Genomic DNA, 22,414 nt, shown 5'->3' with positions numbered 1-22,414 from the left:
GCCCTGATGAGGGGCGTTCACAGTCAGCTTCTCATTTCACAGAGAATCTCTGCCTGACAGGCCTAATGAGAACCCGGGAGCATCAATCCTTAAGACTTATGAAGCACTTTATATTTCGTAAGCACTTAGCTAAAATTAATTGTCCAATTAATCTCCAAAGATGATAACCAAATGATTTCTTTTAACAATTATCATTACTTATTAATAGATTAGAAAGCTGATGAAGATATTTTGCATGAGTTTCTACAGAGGAAACTGGAGTTGCTGAGGAACCAACTTCCAGTGGCTTCAAGGTCTCTCAGCGGAAAAGCTGCAGAACCTAAACTCACGGCGGCAAGCGGGGCCCCAGAGGCGGGACGCTGGAATCTGCCCGATCTCCGGGTGTGAAAGTCACGAGGCAACTAAACTCCTCGAGGCGTCTAGTTTTCTGTCAACCACAACACTAGAATTCTGCTGCTGCTTCCCTTGCTGAACTGACAAGGTGTTGAAGTCTTCATGGAAATGAAAATGTTTTCTTCTGGGAATGTCGATTGACTTGCATATTAACCTAATTTGAAATAAATCATAATTGACCAAGAATGTTTTTGAATCATGGATCCCTTAACTGTTGTTTACTATGGAACTGGCTTTGCTGGTGATATGTTGTGGGTGAGCACACAGGATCTGGAGCCGGCTGGCAAGGTTGGAATCTCACTTGCTCCCTGGGTGACTCTGGGTGAGCTACCTGCCTCAGGTTCTTAGTATGGGCCTAGTGATAGCACCTGCCAGATAGTGTCGCTCTGGGGACTGACCGAGTCAACTTAGGTAGAAGCACTTACCCTGGATCCGGGTACATGGTAGGTGCCTAATAAATGATCACATCTACACAGCCCATTAAGGACGTGGGAATTTTGTCACAACAAAAAGAGGACATGAATGTGTCCACCCACATTTCTGTTTCCACTGCCTTAACCAGATGAGTCCTGACCGAGAGTCCAGCAGACTCACTAACCCTCTCACATCCCTCTTCTCTTTCCCCGACCCCTCTGTGTCTGTCTGTCTTCCCCCATCTCTCTGTCTTTCTGTTGCTCTGTCTCCTTCTCTTCTCTCTACCTTCACTTTTCTTTTCATCCCCCTCTTCTTGTGTCCTCGCTGTCCTGGGCAATGAGGAGCCCTACAATTGGCTGGCTCTGCTTGTGGGAACTATTTTGTCTCATGAAGCAGCAGAGAAGAACAACTCGCCCCTTGAAGGTCTCTGACTTCACTTTCCTGCTGAATTGACTGTGTGCCTCCACCCTACTTTTTATATCTGCCTTTCTATCTACTTGCCTGCCTCTGTCTCCACCTCTGCCTCCCTCTCAGAAGCCCTTTGTCTCTTTCTGACTCTCTCCTTGTCTCTTGGTCTGCATGTCTTTCTCTATTTCTCACTGTGTCTATCACTATCTCTTGTTCTGTGTGTCTGTGTGTGTGTGTGAGCGTGTGCATGCGTGTGTCCCTTCAGCTGTGAGAGATGAGCTCCCGGGGCCCTCTGAAGACCTTCTTGTGGGAAAGAAGAGGGCAAAAGGCCTCAGATCCTTTGTGCCTCCTCCTATCTGGGGGTGTGATTGAAAAGACTGTTTTCTCAAACCAGAATAGCTGTCAGTACAACCTGGCAGGCAGTGCCGGGACTCCAAGGAGTCAGGTCCCTCTTGACAACCCCTGAAGTAGCAGGGACTTTAAGCAATGTGTCTCCGAGCAGGTGTCTAAGTAAAGCAGAGATGACGATTTTAATCAAGACAACTTACATGAAAGTTAACTGGGCACATATTCAATGACACACATGATTATGATTGTGCTGCATGGTAATTAAGCATAAATGGTGAGAGGCTCATGGAAATGACTGTAATTAGTATTACTCTTTCACAGCTAAGCCAAATTTCATTTCCCCGGCCTACACTGCTCATTCACCAGCATCTGTAATCAGTGTCAATGTTGATAAATTCTTGATGTCACATTCTATTTAATCATCACATCCCATGAACATACGCAGATCCAGATATGCAGACCCACTTGAATACACACACACACACAGACACACGCACACACACAAAAACAAAGCGTCAGCCAACTCTCTAAAGCAGAGCCAGCCCTCTAAAATGAGGATTCCTTGGTCCCTGGCTCGCTCACCCCCTTCTCTGCGCAGAGCTTTACTCTGCTGCACCCAGGAACCCCCACTCTGTTTCCCTCCTTACTGGCCCCAGAGCGATTGAGATGTCTTTAGAGAGGCTTGACCACTGCCTGAGGCATCCATGACTTCCCTTCTAGTTCTAAGATTCTATTTTAAAAATAATAATGGGGGGTGCAAACACATAGATGAGTAGGTTTCAGTACCTCCATGATCATCACCATCATCTTCATCATCACAAAAAAGATAACTATTGGATTTTAATATACTTTAAATACAATGATGTGTTTTTTACACGTATAATCCCTTTAAATTTTCAGGTATGTTATTCTTCATTTCCCAAATGAGAAAACAGGGGCTTACTGAGGTTAAGTAAGGTCATGGTGCCCAAGGTCATGGAGTAAGTAAGTGGGAAGTCAAGATTCAAATTCTGGGGATTTTCACTTTCAAGTTCATGATGTATAAGCAACTTGTTCTAACCGAATATAAATGATAAGGACAGATATTTCCTTCCCCTCCATCTTAATTTTTTTCACTGGTGACCATGATCTCAGGGCAGATCTGGCTTATTTTTGCAGGAAAGAAGGGGTAACGGGCACTGGATACCTGGCAGGGGTTTTGCTGCCACAAATGGGAGTGAGAAAAGAATGAAGAGGCAGGAGCACAGCCAATGTTGAGAGTTTGTTAAAGCCAAACTTGTTTATCTTCCCTAAGTGACCATGGTGAGCGTTTAGAAAGCTCTAAAGATTTTCAAAGAAGAAATCTGGGCGTTAGAGGTGTGCCCATCCTTTCAGCAGTTGGAGTTAGGGGCAGTTCCTCGAAAGAAGAGCCTTTCACCTCCGCTGGGTTTGCTCTCCACACTCTACAGGCAAAAAATTCTCTGAGTGGCCTGCTCCTAGGCAGTGTCCGCTCAAGGCAAAATTGAGCCATTCACCTGGAAGAAGGCAAAGGAGGGTTTCACGGACACCAACGGGGAGGAGGGGCGGGGCTGCCCTCAGGGCCCGGGTCTGGGTTCCTTTCAAGAGCTCCTCCTCCCCCTGCTCCAGCCTTTGAGTCCGCCTGGAAGCGGACTGCTTCCTTGACCACAGGGAGTGGCCCATGTGAACCCCCGACACGTTCCGAGTGAGACCAATTAAACCCTTCCCTGAGATTCAGCCAGCTGCATGTGGGAGAGGGTCCCTATGGTCTGAGAACCGTAGGGTGTAAGAGATGCTGAGGAACTGAAAAGTTTCCACTGTGGCCCTCCGTGTCCTTGTCCTCTGTAGCCTGCACATGACCTCAGCCCCTCACTGTTCCTCCCACTCCTCTTGGCAAAATCCAAATTGTCCAAATGATGGTTGCTAGTCAGAGTAATTCCTCCCTTCCCTGAGCACCATCTTTGAACAAATCTTCTTGAAACTAGCTGAACTTCAGCTGACCCTGCCTGCTGAAGCCCTATAAAAAATTCCACCCGCCTTCCCAAGTTAGAATGCTCCTTCTCCTGCCGACAGTTTTGAAAAAAGACTTATGCTAATGGTGCTCTTCTTTTTTTCCACAAAAGATATGAGTAAGAGATGCTGAGATGCTAGCAGCCAGTTCACAGCTTGTGAGGAGCCAGCCGGCTGGGAGGATGAAGTTAACATGGGAACAGGTGAAGAGACAAGTGCTGGAGGGCGAGGGAGAGCGAGGCGGAGGCAGAGACGGCAGGCAGGGGTAGCCCACGGTGTTCAATTTTCCATCCTGTTTCTCGAAGGCCAGCGCAACATCGTTATTACCATTTCTTCGTTATATAAGTGAACTAGTTAAAAATGTAGGATCAAAAAAGAAAAAAGGAGGATCACAGCAGTCCTCCAATTTGGCTGTGCAAACATAAGTTTTTAATAACTCTCGACCGAAATAAACTCAATCTAGAGCCTCTTTGCCCAGGAATGAGGGTAAATATTATTTTGCCTTTTTAAGTAGCTCATTCAAATAGTCTTTTCCAGGTAAATGCTCAGTCAGAAACTTGGGGTTCTCCCCTTATCCCTTTCCAAGCCCACTTTTGGGGATGAACCAGGTTGCTGGAGAATCAGGGAGCTAAAAGGTAACTTTAAAAAAATTGTGACTCTCATACAAATATAAAGTGAATATGTGTCACAGATTTTATCTCACTCGTTATTTAATGAGGAAACCAGTAGGAAGTATCAAGTGGTTCAAAGGAGAATCCACAGGAAGAACACGCATAGGAATCAGGAACGCTGAGTTGATTTTACTGACAGATGCAAAACTGGCCTCTTCCATAGGATGGAAACCGATACACCTTCACCTGACAAAGCGCATTTGCATCTCTGAGAATGGGAGTTACTTCCATCACTCTCAGCTTCCCACAAGTTAACTTCAGTCTCTACAGAATTGCAAAATAGTCAAGGACCATGAAAGACACATGCCCCCATAGAATCAGATAATCCTGAAAAGGTCCTTTCTCCAGAGATTTTGCCAAGAATTCTGTCTGCACAGTCTGATCCTCTACACAGGGTCTACAGACTGGCTTAAACAGAAGTGAGATTTGAATAACCGAATTTGAGAAACTTCCTGCCAAACATGACACATAAATTGCTGCCAAACTAAAAATATTTTTCTATTTTCATACAGGCCTGCAATCCGGTTCACAGTCACTGTGACAACCCAGTAACCATCTAAATTTCTAGTTTTCCCCATTAATTTTAATTCAGGCGGGTTATCCAGGCACCTTGGGGAACCCTGTCACAAGCCCTTGGCATCCCACCTTGAGAAGCACGGACAAATGGAGAGCTGTCTCAGAACCCGGGATTTCTGTAAGAGGAGGGAACAGGTTTAACATTTCAAAATCAGAAAAAACAGAACATCTGAATACGGACTTGTAGCCTCACTTAGGAAAGCTTGCAAATCGTGATGAAAAACTTAAAAACCAGCACCCTTGTTCTCTGGCCCCTGCCTGCCTCGGGGACACCTTGTGCTTTCATTGGGGTATTTCATCCTGACCATGGTAACCGGAAGCATGATGCACGCTTTCTGTTCAGTAAGGGGTCAAGAAGTAAAAATCCTCATGGTCTGGTGGGGCTGCTTCTCAGAGCTGCTGCTGGATTTGTTTTTTCCTCACTGGGAGAAAAAATGGTCAAACAAGGCAAATTGAACACCTCACAAGCAGGTGGAAGATCAGACTCTTAGATAGCTTCCCCCTTCACAGTTGTGAGAAAGGTGGAGCCAAGAGCTGAGAGTCAATAACTGCAAAGCCAAGGCCAAGAGAAGGTTCATTGCGAGCTCAGTCGGAGGAGCAGCAGGTAAAATTCTCGATTAAGGGTCTGAAGACTGAGAGGAGTCGCACAGCCGTGGCCTGTTTATTTTGCTTTCCTCTTGGTCTGGGACGGCCCTCTGGGGTTTAAACACCAAAGCTACTGTACCCAGTAGTACAGTGCTAGGCTCATTCTCTCATCCACCTCTTCATTCACATATATACTCAACACACACTGACTGTCATCTTGGTGTTGCTAAGTCCTCTGGTCTGTGTAGTTGCTTTTATATTTAATGTTTAAACAAAAATGGTTTGAGGACCTAGCCTGCACACTGCAGAGAGTTCAGCACCTCTCTCAAGATTTCTGCAGACCCCAAGGTGCTTGACTCTGTGCTCCCTCCTTGCTCAGACTTCCTGGTCCCACTAAACTCAATCCACTTCCCATCCCACTTCCTGTGCTTCTTCTCTTTTCTCCATCCATTGCCACCTGGCAAGGGAAAAACAACACATTTTTCTATGATTTCCTCACCTATGCAAGAAGTTTATGTGTAGCAAACATTTACTGAAGATTGAAATAACTTTTGAAATAGTTTTACGATGCCAAGCGGTACAGAAGACAGTTTAAAATAAAGCATTTCTCTTCTTAAAGCCTCTTCAAAAAAAATATGAAGTAAATGTGGTGAAAGTTGATGAAGTCTAAAACTAGATGGTTACATAGGATTATTTATTCCATTTTTGCTATTTTTATTTAAGTTATAAAGTTTTCATAACAAGAGTTTTTTAAAAAATACACTAGTCATGGGGCCATGGAAGCTATCTTGCCGTCTGTATGAGGGTAAAAGCAGAAATGCCATGATGAAGAGCCTTCAGAATACAGAGATGACCGACGTAGGCCTTTATTTCGTTCTCGCATTATTTCGCTCTTGAGGTGAGTAGCTGGACGGATGAGATGACTCCGCATGGTCATGCAGGGATCCGAGCTCCTTCCGTCTTGTTTCACCGCCTTCCCCCAGGGCCTTACCCTCAACTGCACCGTCAGAGCTGGGCTGCGGGTAAGTCTGAGTTCCCATTCACAGATGAGACAGAGTGGAAATGCAGGGCAGTCACATTTCTTTCTAAGCAAGTGAACAGAAGTTGCATACATCACTTCCACTCACATACCATAGTCCACGACCACCTGACCACCAAGGTGACTGGGAAATGCAGCCTCTGGCTAGGTGGCCATGTGTCCCGCTGAAGGCTATTCTTCTGGAAGAAAGGAAAAGGCTTCTGGAGCACACCTAGCAGGCCCCACCACACCGTCTCCCTCCCTCCACAGGATCCCCAGCTTCCCTCCACGGGATGGGGTTTCTGTGTTCCCTCAGCCGTGTCTTATTCCAAACTTCCCAATTTCTATGTGATACCTGTTTGTTATGGGCTGAATTGTGTCCTCCCAAAATTCCTATGTTGAAGTCCTGAGCCCCACTACCTCAGAATGTGACTGTATTTGGAGATAGAGTCTTTTTTTAAGCAGTTTTACTGAGGTACAATTGATATACAAAAAAAACCTGCACATATTTAACGTATATAAGTTGATGGGTTTGAATATATGCATATGTGTGTGAAACCATTGTCACAATCAAGGTAATAAACCTATCACTTCCAAAAATGTCCACCTTGTCCTCTCCTTTTGTGTGTGTGTGTGCTAAGAATACTTAACTTGAGGACTGCCCTCTTAACTAATTTCTCAGGGAACATTACGATAGTGTTAATTACAGGCACTATGCTGTACAGCGGATCTCTAGAATTTACTCATCTTTATAACTGAAACTATATACCCATTAAACAACAACTGTCCTTTTCCCCTCCCCCAGCCCCCGGTAACCACCATTCTCCGCTCTGCTTCTATGAGTGTGACTATTTTAGATGCTTTATATAAGTGGGATCATAATGAGAGACCGCCTCACACCTGTTAGGATGGCTATCATCAAAAAAAACACAAAAGACAAGTGTTGGCAACGATGTGGAGAAATTGAAACCCTGTATGTTGTTGATGGGAATGTAAAATGGTGCAGCTGTTATGGGAAACAGCATGGAGGTTCCCCCCAAAAATAAAAATAGAACTACCATGGGATCCAGCAACCCCACTTCTGGGTATGCACCCAAAAGAACTGATATCAGGATCTCACAGAGATATCTGCTGGCCCATATTCACTAAAGCATTATTCACAATAGTCAAAATATAGAAACAACCTAAAGGTCCACTGAGGCATGAATGCATAAAGGAAACGTGGCACATACACAGAATGGAATTATTCAGCCTGTAAAAAGAAGGAAATCATACCACACGTGACAACCAAATTCCGGTTCATATGGATGAACCCGGAGAACATCATGCTAAGTGACATCAGCCAGACACAGAAGAAGATGGGGTCTTTGAAGGAGTAATTAAGTAAACACGAGGTCACCGCAGTGGGCCCTAATCCAATATTAATGGCGTCCTTATAAGAAAAGGAGAGTAGGACACAGACACACACAAAAGAAAAGCCACGGGAAGACACAGGGAGAAGGTGGCCTCTATGAGCCAAAGAGAGGCCTCAAAAACACCCGCCGCGCCAGCACCCTGACCTCGGACTGCTAACCTCTCCAACGGTGAGAAAGTAGATCTCGGTTGATTAAGGCGCCCAGGCTGCTTTACTCCGGGGTGGCAGCCCTGGCAAACGAAACCACCGCTCATTTTAATGCAGAACAGCCTTATTCTCCCCTCCACCGCGCCAGCTCCTGACAGCCCCGCTTGGTAAATCCTTAACCTCATTAAGGCTCTCCTCTGAACAAAGGGCCGTTGTCTCCGGACGTCTGCCCGTGAGCGGCACAGGGTCCCCTCAGAGGCTGGGAAATTCGTTTTTCTTTGAACAAGATCAAACTCTTTGGCGCACCAGTCTCCGTGAGCTGGAAGGTAACAGGAGAAAGGTCTATTCTTCCTTCCTAAGAAACGTCACCTCTTAGGAAGCTGGAAGCGTCTACAGCCAGATTTTCCTTTGTTCGCGTCAAACGGCGGTTTCCGCCTTCCCAGCGTCTCCGCACGCGGTCCTCGGCGGTCCCCTCGGGGTCACGGAGAGCCTCCTGCGCCGGCCCCCGGGCCGCCTTCCAGCGGGGAGACAGGCATTAAAATGTAAGCAGAATACAGTATACACTGCTAATTATAAAAGACCGTAAGGGAAGAAACAGGCACTGTGGCAGGAACAGGGCGGGCGGGATTAGGCCCCACGGTTCCCTGAGGAGGGAACGCCACGCAAACGCGCAGGCCGAGGAGCCAGCAGGCCCGGCGGCACCTCGGGCGGCGCTTCCCGCAGGGCTTCGGGGGCTTTCCGGGGCCATTTTTCTCGGTTCAAAAGAAATGAGGCCCCACGTTGGTGTGGGCCCCGGGCACACGGCGGCGGAGGGAGAAATGAAACCGCTCGGCGCGCTCACGGTCCAGCGGAAAGAGAGAGAAGCCCACGTGAAGCAGCGAAGGCCCGCGGCGGCCGCGGGAAGAGCCGCCGCGGCGGGGAGGCGCTCCTCCGTCTCGGGCAGGGAAGGCTTTGCTGAGGAAATAACATTTGAAGATGTTTTCCCTTCTTTTCCTTTTTTTAAAAAAAGACGGGCAGATATCTTCTCTCGGAGAGCCTGAGGGGAGCCGTGCGGCGTCTGCGGACGGGCGCAGCCGAGGGCGCCGCCGAGTGGCCATCGCGGGGATCCGGTCCTCCGGGAGACGGCGTGTCACTGAGGGTTCTGAGCAGAGGAGGGATGTGCTGGATTTATGTTCTACTGCGCGGAAAATAGTGTATGGGCGGCTGGCGTGGAGGCGGGGAGAGCCCCGGGAGCCTCGCGATGAGCCGGGGCAGGGGCGCGGGTGGGCGGCGTGGGGCTGCTGTGCAGGGGAAGCTGCCGGCTCTCCACACCTTCTGGCGCTGACGCTGGAAGGACTCGTCGAAGGGATGCGTGTAGGATGTGAGTGAGACGGATCCACGATGACTTCGAGGTTTGGCCTGAGTGACTAAAGGATGGAGTCGCCGTGTACGGAGCTGGACGGGGCCGCGGGTCTCCTGCAGTCTTGTGTGCGTTCAGTGCTGCTCGTCTCCGCGGGAACCACTGCGGACAGGTCCGGGCGGAAGACAGCGCCATGAACTTTGTGAAGGGTTTAGTAGGTACCACTGTATTGGGTGTTTTATATACATGATCTCATTTCTTCTCCACTAAAAAACCTACTAATTTCTTTTTCTTTAATTAAAAGAAATTATTTTTTTAGGTAATGAAACTGAGACCGAGTGGACCAAGAAGCGGTCCCAGGTCCACCGAGTCGAAAGTGGCGGAGACTTTCCAGACTCAGGGAGTCCATTCGGCTCTCAGGTGTGTACTCATCCCGTCTCTGAGAAAAGTCCGTGGGACAGGAAGCTTGAAAGGTGCCGGAAAGACTCAGGGAGGGACCCAAGGCTAAAGAAAGCACTGGGGAAAATGGGAGAAAGTCCCAAGTAAACCAGGAAATTCTTTAAAACCAGTTCTTTTCAGGTTCGGTGTCTGCGCTGAGCCACATTCTTTGCCCAGCTGTGTTCTCTGTGCTTCCATGGCCCAGCCCAGCCCCTCCCTGCTGTCCCCAGATCATTGTGAGACATACGCGGAGGCACAGCCTGCTGTGGAGGAGGCAACCGCCAACTCTTCATCTCCAGGCCCTTCCGGTCTCTTGACATCTCTACCGAGTTGTAAACTCAGGTATCAGGTTAAACTTCAAGTTTAGAATTTATCAACTGTAGACTAGCTCCTCTCCCACTCTTTCCCATTTCTGCGATGGCATGATGATTGTCCCCATCAGCTGGGCTTGGCGCTTAGAAGTCTCTCTTGTCTCACACCCACGGCGGTCTAAGATCTTCGTCCCTAATGTCTTCCACAGCCTTTCCTACAATCCAAGGTCACTGCTCTGTCAGGGCCTTCATGACCTCTCTCCTCTCTCCTGGATTCCAGCAGTAACCTCCTGTTTCCCATCCCATCTCAATCACCCTCCTATCCATCCCGTGTCTCTCTCCCAGATTAATTTTTTCTAAAGCTCAGCTCTAGTCATGTCACATTACTCCTTAAAAACTGTCAGTGTTTTCCTGGTGCTGACAAAATAAATGCAAATCCTCACTCTCCCGTTGAACCCCCACCCAATTTTGCTTCTCATCCCCAGTCGCCCTGTGGAATCCATAGAAGACTCTGTGCATACGAACAGTAAAGTGCTCCTATACACTACTTCCTTTGACTTTTCCATCTCAGGAGTTTTCCGTGTCCGTGCATTTGCTGACCTGGATGCCTTACTCTTACCCCTCCACCTCTGCTGCCATTTGGAATCCTACGTATCATCCAAGATTTATCTCAAATCCTATCTCCTCCATGAAGGAATTTGCCGGGGACCCCCAGCTTGAAGGCTCTCTTCTTCTTTTCAGCCTCTTAACATATACCTCTCTTGTGGTATTTATCAGGACACTTATAGTTTGGTTATTTCTCTTCTTATGTAGTGGATATGAGTTTACAACTACAAATTCAGATGGTCAATAAATGTCAACTCAAAAACCATATATCTGACTCTGAGTCCCGGTACCTCCAGATTAGTGGAAAAGTCAATCTTCCGTAGGGATGAATGAGAATTTGAGAAGCCTACATGGTGACCCACGGGGGGATAGGAAAGAGTGTCACGAGCCTTGAGTTTCTAGCCTGTTGTTTGGTCTCATTATCCAAGCCTTCACTGTTCCTTGAAGGGAGCCCGCTGGCTGGGACGTCGCCTCTCTTCATGGTCCGCTCTTCCCGTTGAAGTTCTGTCCTCCTGTTTATGGCACTGTTGGAAGCAGGGACAAGCTCCTGCTACTCCTGGATTCAGCTGAATTCTATTCCCTTTCCATTGGGTGAAATTTTTCCCCTCTTTTGGCTCTGAAAGACACTCCTTTTTCCCTGCATCTTCTTACCAGATAACTAATATTTTCACAAAAGTCACAAAGCCTTCTGCAAAAGATAGGAGAGATTGTCGTCCTGTATTTCTGCCTTCTGCCCTGAGAGACAAACCTTCCTGGGGCAAAGGAGCCAAATGAGCCCGGCAATCTTCTTAGCCTGCAGGAGGCTGAAAAATCACGGGGAACAGAAAACAAGTTCTTATCTGGGTCAGGACTCCTGCTACACTCGTCTAAGTCACCTGATGACAGCAGGAGCTTCTCTCTTGTTCCTATCATTGCAGCCTGTGCACACTGCACAGGTGTCCGCTTTAATAAATGGGCAGAACTCAGGAGGACTCGTTCAGGAAACGTGCATTGTTTGCCTTGTTTTGTTTTTCCTCTACTGCTACCCTCAAACCTCCCGTTGGTTTTCCCTTCTCTGCCCTTGGACAGTATCTCAGGCTAATCCCTTGGCTTTACCTGTCACTTCCAAGTAGTAGAAGAACACTCTTCTCTCCAGTAATTAGGAAACGACTCACGTCAGACTTGCTCTCTCATCTGGTTCGAAGCCTCTTCCGTTTCCTTTGCTCATGCCTAACCTGTGCTCAGAACCCTGGCTTCAGGAAGGGAACTATGGTCTCTTCTTACTCCACGTCCTCTCCTGTCCCCCAGGATGCTGTTGACTCCTTCACCTTCGGAGCAAGGCGTGAAGAGGAGGAAAGATGACAGGAAAAGGAGCAAAATGTGCTTATTCCGCCCGTGCTGTCTGAACATCTTTCTTGGCTGTTGAGTGCCTCCTCTCATGGAAGAAGCCCACATGCTGGCTTGTTTTTCTTGTGAGGAATGTTGGAGGGTTCTTTGAAGGACACTCTCAATCCTGCCCCCAGACTTCCCTCTGCTCTCTGCTCTGCCGTGTGTAACGCACTCTTTGGGTAGTTCCCACGCAGCTCTTTCTCCTGTGCCCACCTTCCTTCCCTAGTGTCCACTTGTCCCGTAGAAGACACTGTGCAGGCTTGCCTCCCTCGCTCCCCACCAAAACCTAGGAAGATCAAGCCAGTGTCCTTGTCCTGCCATCAGGGGCTATCAGGGGCAGCCTCTGTCTTCACTGTGTATGCCTCCAAACTCCTGCGGCCACATGTAGATTCTCCAGTCTGGTAGGAGAACTGGTGCACCTCAGTGAACGTCTGTCTGGGGACTAGACGAGCTGTCTTTTTCCCCTCGTGGCAGACACCACACCCCTGGCTCTGAGAGGGTCTCTGGCTGCTTCCTTCACTTGGCTTGGGTAGAGGGACATTCCAGAGCCCTCTCTCCTGACTGACAACTCTCTTTGAAGAGAGCCTCTTTCTTCCACCAAATCCCCGGCCTCCACTTAGACAGGCTGGAGGTGGGTGATGTTAAGGGCCCTGTGATCAGATTTGGCCACTCCTAACAAGTCCTGGGGAGGTGTGTCCAGCATCTCTCTCTTTAGACCTCATAGTTCTCCTTAGCTGTTGTTCTCGGCTTTGGATTTCCACTGAAATTCCGAGACAACAGGAGATACCTGTTGAATTAAATAACCTCCAAACCCATTCATTTCTTCGGGCATGTAAACATGGAATCGTAATTAAAGAAAATTACTTGTAACAAAAAAAGGAAAATGGACTTCATTCTTATAAACATATTCAGAGCACCAGTTGGATCAGGCAGGTTGCTGTCTCCCACCTGCCTCAGGACTGGCAAGGGCCATTTGTATGTCTGCAGTCTCTTGAACAGCCTTTCTTTACCGATTGCGGTAGACCTTTTCTTCACCATTTTCATTTATTACATGGCGCATGTTGGTGTAAGTAATTAAATCTTGACTGCTTGGGGAAAGTATTTTTTTAATGTTTTTTAAAAGTTGTGGGGCCGGCCCCATGGCCGAGTGGTTAAGTTCGTGCGCTCTGCTGCGGTGGCCCAGGGTTTCGCTGGTTCAGATCCTGGGTGTGGATATGGCATCACTCTTCAGGCCATGCTGAGGTGGCGTCCCACAGGCCACAGCTAGAAGGACTCACAACTAAAATGCACAACTATGCACCAGGGGGCTTTGGGGAGAAAAAGGAAAAATAAAATCTTTAAAAAAGTTGCAGCGCACGTGCAGAAATGAAGCTGCTTCTTATACTCAAGTGCTGGTCAACTGCTTTCTTCCTTCCGAAACCCAGAAAAGGGACTACCACATTCACTATTTCCTACTCCTCCATGGAAAAAACAGTTACACAGTCTTCTAGAACTGTCTACATGATAGAAAATAACCTTTGGATTCAGACACAGGCTTTCTTACCATCCAAGCAGCTTGTGGGCTTGGGAAGCCCATGAAAGGAGAGGGTCGAGACTTCAGTTTGCAGGGATGGGCAGAGAGTTATGGATGGAACTGAAAGGTGGGCTCTGCAGAGGCCTGGAATTTAGCCTTGTGACCTGTGACCCGGAGGAAGTGCTCGTGCTGCGTTTGCAACGTGTTTTTCTTTTGATCATTAAAAAAGAATCTTGACTTTATGCCTGTGTTTCTCAGAGTGTGGTCTAAAGGCCCTCTGTATCAGGGTCAGCTGGAGAACTGTTCCAGCGCAGATGCCTGGGCCCCAGGTAAGACTACCAGGCAGGACCGATGCTTCGGGAAGCTGGAATTTACCTTTTCAACAAGCCACTCACCTCTCAAGTTTGAGAATCCCTGTAGGCTGTGCTCTCCTCATTGGCACAGACACTCCAGAAAGGTATCGGGCCAAGGGTGTTCCTCCCCTTGTAACACAACCACCGAAGCTCCCAATTTCAACTTCCTGCCCTTTCTAACAACCTGTCTTCCCAAAATATGGGCATGTTTCATCTTCTATGAATCCCTCATTTTTTTCTCTCCTTCTCCCTCATTTTCTTCTGCCTTCTATTCTTTCCACTTCCTACTCATTGAGATCATAAATAGTTTTATTCAGTCAATCAGAGTCCTTAGGTTTCCATTTTTAGGGGAATTTTGCAATTTGTCTCTCACGTCTCTCTCCAAATCAGTTGTACTCTGGCCAAGATTGATGTAAGATATACTCCACAACTTGAATATTTTCTATGCAAAATTCCAGAATTCTTTTTGCCCCAAACTTGAGGTATACTTCTTGAGTCCTACGATGTCATCTGGAAAATGTGGTCTGTTTAGTTCAATAATTCTTTATCCAGCCGGTTAGGTAGACTTTCCTCTGCCTTCCTTCTTTCTTGGGAATAACATGATTGTGGAAGAGCAGAACTAGAAGGTAGGCCACCCCGAGTATGTGTGGGGCCCCGTCTGTATAAAAATTGGAGCCTCCCCAAATCAGCTTGTCAGTATCACTCTGGTGGACCAATCTCATGTGATCCCTTGAAAGAACATCTACTCACCAAGCTGCCCTTTTGGCATCGAGGCCTGGCAAGAAGGTGCCAGGATGTCCCCAGAAGTATGAGTCTAGTCCAGGCTTGCTGCAGCCTGCCCAGATGGCATTGCTAGCCCTGGCTCATCTTAGTCACCACAAGGAGACTTAAAGAAATTCAAGGAAGATGCTCCAAACCCCAGGCCACCCTGAGGCACAGGCCCCGTTGGTCAAGGTCTAAGGGCAATACCGCCAGAATACCAGGTATATCTTCCCACCATGGTGCCCAGGTGAATCCAGTGTGTCACACCCACAGGCAGCTGGGAGGTGTGGTTTTTTTAACCTTTATGGAGTTGTTGTTTTATTTTGTTTTGAAAGCTTCTACTGCTTCTAGTGATAATGAAAAAAGTCCTATTCTAATGCTAGGTCCTATATAAATTGTGCCTTTTCCCCTCCCTTCCCCCTCCTCCTTTCCTTCCTTCCTTCTTCCCTTCCTTCCTTCCTCTCTAACTTTCTGTTTCTCTCTTTGTCTCTGACACAACTCAGTTTGTCTTTGGTTCTCATGCAAGCTGCCTCTCTCAGTTCCAAGCTGACTCGTTCTTCTCTCTCACACACACCCTCACATGTGTTCTCAGCCTCTCTTCCACACTCTGTATTCTTCCTTTCAAAAACATTTGATAGGCAAGGTGTCATCTTGAATACTTTTTTTACTCTACCTGAGCTGTGAAAAAAGAGAGAAAGTCCCTCTCAACAGGTCCATGTGTATTTGATCCTGAAAGTCAGTGGCCTGGTCTTCCTCCTCCTCCCTCCCTGCCTCTTTCTCACTCTCTTTGTTTCATTAATATTATTATTATTATTATTTTATGTTTGCTGAGGAAGATTCACCCTGAGCTAACATCTCTGCCAGTCTTCCTCTGTTTTGTATATGGGTCACTGCCACAGCATGGCTACAAGTGGTGTAGGTCTGTACCTGGGATCTGAACCCATGAACCTGGGCCGCTGAAGCAGAATGTGCTGAACTTAACCACTAGGTCAGATGGCCGGCCACTCATTAATATTATTTTTAATCTCCACGATCCTAGGACCAGGGCAGCAGGTCATAAAATTAGAGTGATCACCACACCTGATCTTGGTGCTCTGGACTCCTGTGCCCTGCAGGGTCTCAGCTTGTGAAGGCTGAAGTACAAGGTGTAGAAAGCCTGTTCTTTGGGACGCTACACGCAGTGTTTCTTCATTTATTCAACAGACATTTATTAAATGTACACTATATGTATGCAAAATACTAGGGTACAATGATCTCAGCTCTCAAGGGCCAAGTGTCACGGAAAAAGGAAAATACATAAACAAAGAGAGTAAAACGTGTTGAGCTACACAGGAGCGTGTCCAAAGTACAAGGCTGGTTCAGTGTAAAGCCTGGACTGGAGATCCATGTACCTGGCCAACCCACCTGGACCACTCAGAGTGAGGTTAAAATGCCTGTAGTTTCCTTACAACCTCTTGTCCCGGCTGCCAAGGCTACATGCACAGCGGTGAAAATGGGCCTGGCCTAATACAATCTCTACGACCCACCAAAGCCGAAGACCCTCACCGCACATCGAGGCCAGACCCCAAGTGACAGGTCATGGCATCGCCCATCCTCCCACGGAGGAGGATTGTAAGACGTACATTAAATATAATTTTTCTCAACTGAAATTCCCCTGTTTTAATTTCTTGATGTTCCCAGCCAGGGACTAAACACTGGAATCTCAAAGGAGTCGGGCCTCTTCTCTGAGTTTTTAACCCATCAAGAAACAAAACAAAGGGTGGCAGGTGGACGCCAAAATATCATCATCAATAAAAATAATCATCATAAATTCTGAGGCTGAAATAGGGGTGGTGACTTCATTAGGTGGAGGTCCCAAGCAAAGCAGAACACATGCCCCCTCCCAAGAGCACAATGGGCGGAGCTGAGTGGAGCAGCCCGAGTTATTTTTCCCAGTTACCCATCAGGCTTGCTCCCGCACACGCCCCCATCCACGCGCACCACACACGCACGCCGAGGCTGAGTGTGGGGCCCTAGGGAAAGAGGCCAGAAGTGGAACTAGCAGGACTCCATTCATTTGGAAGGACACATAAAATGGAAGAGTTGTTTCCCCTGCAAATTATTTTATGAACCAAATTGTTATTACAAGTCCATAATCCTACATCAGCAATTCTAAAGTCAAAAAAGCTGTGAAACATTTTCTTCTAAGTTTGTGGAAAACTCATGTGATGGGACCTGAAATGACATGAGATTATTTATGGTCTTTATTTATTATTGTTAAGTATTCATATGTCTTGATACTAAAATATAAATGTCTTTAATTATGGGTGTGTTATTTAAAATACAGTATATGTGCCATCATACCTTCTAAAATCCAGACAATTCTGAATTCTGAAACATATTAGACCTCAAAAGCTTTAGGTGCAGAATTCTGTTCGGTGTGGGAGACAATGAGCCGGCTGAAGAGAAATCCGCAGACGTCTTGGGCACGTGAGGAAAGCACGGGCTGGAGGAAGAGGCCTCGCTCCCCTTCTAAGCTCTTGGTTGGGGCCCTGCAACAAATGACAGCGTAACACGAGGAAAGCAGACGCACTCCCTTAATGCGAGTTTTACGTGTCATGGGAGCCTCCGTAAGGAAATGGAGACCTGAAGAAGCGGCCAGACCTGAATGTTTTATGCTGGGTTTGAAGAAGAGTGGAGAGTCGTGGGAATGTGGTGGGATGAAAAGGGGTCTGAGCTGAGGGTAGGAAAGGCAGGAACGAGCAAGGCCTGTTTGCTCAGACCCCTCTCGGTGTCTTAGAGATGAGGGTGCTCCTGTCCTCCAGGTCTAGGGAGGGCACCTCTCGCAAGAGCGTTTTATGTTCTGCTTCGGGGGAAGGTCAGAAAATCGTTCTGTACCTGCTGTTTCTCAAACTCCTTCAGCTTAAAATAGTCAGTGTGTCAAGGTGCTGTGCTTGGGGTAGTGTGTCCTGAACCCTGTCAGCAGGGAGGGGAGAGTTTGTCTAGGCTCTGGGCTGTGAAAGACAAGGTGAGGGTTTATAGTAAATAGTATTTCCTTGATACGGGATTATATAGAATTTATTTATTTTTGGACAATTATACAAAAAAGGGCACCTAAATAAGAGGGAGTGGTTCCATCAGGAACGGCAGACGCTAATGCAGGAGTGCTGCTGGCCGTGGCGCAAGGGAGTCACAGCGCTGGGGCGTCGCCAGTCCCCTGGAGTGAGTCGGAGGCCAAGCAAGACCATTCCAGTTTTCTATAGAAGGGCCCAGATTGGAGTGTGCAAATTGCAAGGCTATGAAAAGAAGGATTTGAATTCTCTTTTCTCTGGCTGAAAATGTCCTGATTCAGTGCTGATGACATAGTTCCTCAGCTGGTTGGTTCCGTGTGAATAGCCAGAACCATCTGGCCGTAGTCAGGGTGTTCGTGAACCTGCCCTCCTGGGGCACAGACAATATTCAATGCGTCTTCTAATGGCTGACCGTGCCTGAGTGCGCAGTGCCTGTGAAGTTATTCCAGCAGCAATGGAAAAGTGTAGCTTACAATCGCCTGAGAATGTTTTCTTCTGAAGGGAATCTCTGATAGCACGCCAGTTTCTGGCGTCACAAGGCGTGGAAATATGTCCGCCTTAGAGCGGCAGCATTCTTGAGTTAGTAGATAGAGGTCATTTGTTTTCACTTCTTAATCAGTGAAGGATTTTCTAGAAGCTGTCAATAATAGTAACAATAACCACTAAATAATAATGAGGTGCCTTGCAAGGATGATGTCATTTAATCATGTCTTGAGCACCTTCTCTATGCCAGGCACTTAGTTTACACGCTCGCATTTAATCCTCACATCACGTCAGCAAGCTGGGGAGCATTTTCATCCCTCGTTTCACTGAGAAGGAGACTGAAGCCGGAAGTTAAGCAGTTTATCTCCAAGCCAACATAGCGGGCAGTGGGAGAGCCAAGGCCGAGATTAACATATTTAAGCACAAGTGTGGCCAGGCCCCAGCCAATGAGGACAGACACTGGCTCGAGAGGTCCCCTGTGTGCCAGGCATTGACTCTCCAGGAACTGGCCTTGGGGAGGCGGAGGATGGGGAGAGTTCCTGGGGCAGATCTGGGACGTCCACGTTTGCTGAAAGTGAGGATGGGGCACACCTGGGCACTCAGAGGAGGGGTTATTTACCAGCCAATATGGACAGTTTTCTATATTTAAATAATTAACTTAATATTTAATATTCCACAAAATATTTTATTTAATATCCAATAAAATATTTTCATCAAATCAAGATGCCTGAACATCACCCTTTGGCAGAACGGAAGATTTAAGCCCACATCTATTTGATGCCAATGCCTCTGTGCTCACGTGCCTGTGTATGTGTGTGTGTGTGTGTGTCTTGTTTCAGCCTTTTTGTTGTGTGCAGCCTCCCGAGGTGCCCTCTTCGGAATTACTTCCACTAAGGAGCTCCCACCTCATGGAGCAAGGCTGAATAACCTGACATTGCTCCTTTATGTAAACCTGAACAGAGCTCTTTTTAATGCCCACTCCTGGTCCTGGTGGAACCTTCTGGAGCAATACTGAACACTTCCTTCCTCCTCCATGTATTGCCCTTATACTTTTCCAAATTCTCTTCTTTTCATCAAAACATGTTCCTATCATGAGCAAGGCACATTTGAATTCTCCTGTCTTCCTTTCGTTTATTTTTATAGTAAGCTTCTACAACAGACCATTCTGATCTTACTTAGAAATGATCTTTTTTATTTTCAATAAGCAAGAAATCATCTCTGCCAAGGGAGGAGATTCCCACAGAAGTAGGGTACCCTATTCTGGGACTCCAAAGTCAAAAGGCCTTGGTTTCAGACTCCTCTTCCTTCAAATACAGGTTGTGGGAAAAGTACATTAATCTCATTTCACACATCTGTAAGATGAGGGATATGATGTTTGATTTTATGTGTCAACTTGACTGGGTCATAGGGTGCCCAGATATTTGGTCAAACAGTATTCTGAGTGTTTTGTGATGAGATTAGCATTTGCATGGTGGACTAAGTAGAGCAGATTGCCCTCCCTATTGTGGGTGGGCCTCATCCCATCAGTCAACGGCCTGAACAGAACAGAAAGGCTGACCCTACCCTGAGCAAGAGAGAACTCTTCCTGCCTCATGACCTTCAAACTGAGATAGTGGCTTTTCCTGCCTTTGGAGTCAAATTGGACCTTAGCTCTTCCTGGATCTCAAGCCCGCCAGTCTTTGCATCATAACGACCCCGCCAGCTCCTCTGGTCTCCAGCTCGCCAACTCGCCCTGCAGATCTTACAACTTCTCAGCCTCTGTAATCGCATGAACCAATTCCTTATGATATACGTATAGACACACACACACGTCCTGTCGGTTCTGTTTTGCTGGAGAAGCCTAATACGGAGGATAACACTAGTGATCGTCTTGTGAGGCTGTTGAGATTAAAATCCATGTTCAGTACTTAGTACACGCAGTAGGCGCTCAATGATTGTTAGATTAAAAGATGTCCCCTGATTTACACACCTGATGGTAGCAAACATAGTTCTCACAAAAGCCCAAAGCAAAATATCTGAGGAAAACTCCACTTATTCCCCCAAGCAGGATTCTCTAGCTCACCTGAGAGGTTATGTGGTCAACCCCACTGTGTTTGGATGAGGAAGCTCGGGACCAAAGGGCTGAGCGCCTTGCCCGGGGACTAAAACCCCTGGGGTGTTCCTGGCTACTGTCGGCCTTCACAGTAGAACCTCGCAGCACCACCACCCCAACCAAGCAGAATGAAGCGCTTCTCTTTTCTCGCTCCCATTGCATGTGCCAATCGTATAGCAACTGAATTTAATTTGTAATTGTTCATTTGCACGTCCATCTTCCCATGACGTTTTAGGAGGAGGACCAGATCCTTTCTCCTTAGTGTCCCTCAGAGCCAGCACAGTTCTCCACGTATAGTGGGTGCTTGGTAACTAAACAGTGAACAAGTGAATGGATGGACAGTTTGAAGCCACTGCTTCTGCAGCCTTGACTCAGGCTACCTAGAGTACCTCCTCTCTCAGTTCCACCTTCCCCACCCCCCGACCTCAGGACATCACGTGGACTCTCAGGACAGAACAGACAGACGTGCTCCAAAACAAACCTCTATGACACACGCATCACAGAAGATGCGAGAACACGTTCCTCTGAAATGTGGATGGGTCTCATCAGAGTTCTCTGTGTATCAAGCCTTCCTATGACCTGTTCCTTTAGGTCAAGTGAGAGAGAGAGAGAGGCAGGAAAGGAGGAAAGAAAGAAGAAGAGAGAATTTAATTCTGGGTCTACTTTCACCTTCTTACAGGCAGTAAGAACTATTAAAAACTGCTTCCAGAACAAAAGGATGCATCAGAAAGGAGAGGAACTTTGACTTAAAAATCAGGCATCAGCGGAGCCCAGAGAGCAGAAGAAACTTTTCACTTATTCTGAGTGTCTTGGGAGATTGCCAAGGATGGAGGAATGATGCCGAGGGGATGTGCCGACAAGAAATCCCACCCGATTCCTTGTTCATATCTGCTACAGTGGTGATGCTTAATTTTTTTTGAGTCTGAGATTGTTTTAAGGATCTGATGAAGGGACTAGACTATCTTGCTAGAAAATATGCGTTGATGTATACATATGCATGAAACATACATGAAACATAATTTTGATTTCAGAGACCCCTAGAATTAGGAATGAACTCTCCACATGGGTGAGCCCAAATATCCTGACCCTCTCCTTGCTGTTTTCCCGCTCTTTCCAGCCCTGGCCCGGCGGGCATAGCCTTAGGCCTCTAGGACATAACGGCTAAGGAAGGCGGGAACACAGGAAGAACGCCAGCACAGCTGTTCCTCCTGTCCCCAGCTGAGCTGAAGTCCTGGACGCAGTCCTCCAGGGAAGCGTGCTTGTCCCTGCTGATCGCTCCCCAGGTTTTCCTGAGGCCCATATTCCGCCACCTTGTGGGCTAACAGGCTGTGAGCTCGCCTGGGGACAGAACCACTCATCTTGTTTCTTGGGAAAAATGTATTTAATCTGTTCCAACCAAAAAGCTTCTGAATGAAGCTTTGGAATTTAGTGAGTTGGGGACAGCCCATGCTCCATTTGTGAAAAAGGAGAGAATATCCTATTAGACAGCCATGGAATTAAACTGCAACCCGGAGGCTGAAAAGAAGCCACATGGTGGGAGAGCATCAGTTTCAATTTTAACAGTTGAAACGTAGACATTAGGACCGCTTGTCTCGAAGCCCTCCCTCCCTGTGGCCTCCTGCACCGCCTCTGTGGCGTTGGTAAGTCGAGGGCAGGCTGCACTTCTCCCAGCTGGTGAGAATTGTTACGTAAACACAGATTTTTTAAAAAATCTTTCTGCAAGGCTGAATAACCAGCTATTTTAATGATCTGAAACCACCTACGGTTTCAGTACTTTGGATTCAATTTTGACGCATAACGTTCTATAGAAAGCACAAGCAAAAATGAATAATTCATGAATGATGTGGTACATTTATGATTTATTTACAGCCCAGAACTCACGGTAACTCAGAGAACCTCAAACACCCCACACCCTGGCTTGCCATTTAAAGCAGCATTTAGGGGAAAAAAGGACAAGACAGAGCACAGGAGATGTACTGTTAACATTATATAAGGCAACGAACAAGAAACATAAATATTTGCTGAGAAATAAATTGAAAGGTGATGAAATAAAAGGCAGCTTTGAGAAAACCAGAAGTATCAAGAGATTGACTCTTGATGCCACGAGAGAAATTGTAT

At 47.1% G+C, this 22,414-nt stretch overlaps 2 long non-coding RNA genes across 6 annotated transcripts; one reads left to right on the top strand and one right to left on the bottom strand.

The window, feature by feature from the left end:
* Positions 1 to 6,092: 6,092 nt before the first annotated feature.
* Positions 6,093 to 8,414, bottom strand: LOC139080303 (uncharacterized). 2 transcript variants are annotated; one of them, XR_011534705.1, is made up of 3 exons: positions 8,162 to 8,414; positions 7,980 to 8,064; positions 6,093 to 6,620 (listed from the first exon to the last, which is right to left on the bottom strand). It is a non-coding gene; the product is annotated as an uncharacterized lncRNA (long non-coding RNA). The 2 variants fall into 2 exon arrangements; XR_011534704.1 differs by lacking the exon at positions 8,162 to 8,414 and having other exon boundaries at positions 7,994 to 8,133.
* Positions 8,387 to 12,927, top strand: LOC139080304 (uncharacterized). 4 transcript variants are annotated; one of them, XR_011534707.1, is made up of 5 exons: positions 8,387 to 8,523; positions 8,991 to 9,534; positions 9,640 to 9,740; positions 9,900 to 10,100; positions 11,963 to 12,927. It is a non-coding gene; the product is annotated as an uncharacterized lncRNA (long non-coding RNA). The 4 variants fall into 4 exon arrangements; XR_011534706.1 differs by having other exon boundaries at positions 8,991 to 9,538; XR_011534708.1 differs by having other exon boundaries at positions 8,991 to 9,538; positions 9,890 to 10,100.
* Positions 12,928 to 22,414: the final 9,487 nt, after the last annotated feature.

Source organism: Equus przewalskii, chromosome 29, assembly GCF_037783145.1.
Source record: "Equus przewalskii isolate Varuska chromosome 29, EquPr2, whole genome shotgun sequence".
Lineage (NCBI taxonomy): Eukaryota > Metazoa > Chordata > Mammalia > Perissodactyla > Equidae > Equus > Equus przewalskii.
This window is presented reverse-complemented; position numbering and strand designations above follow the sequence as displayed.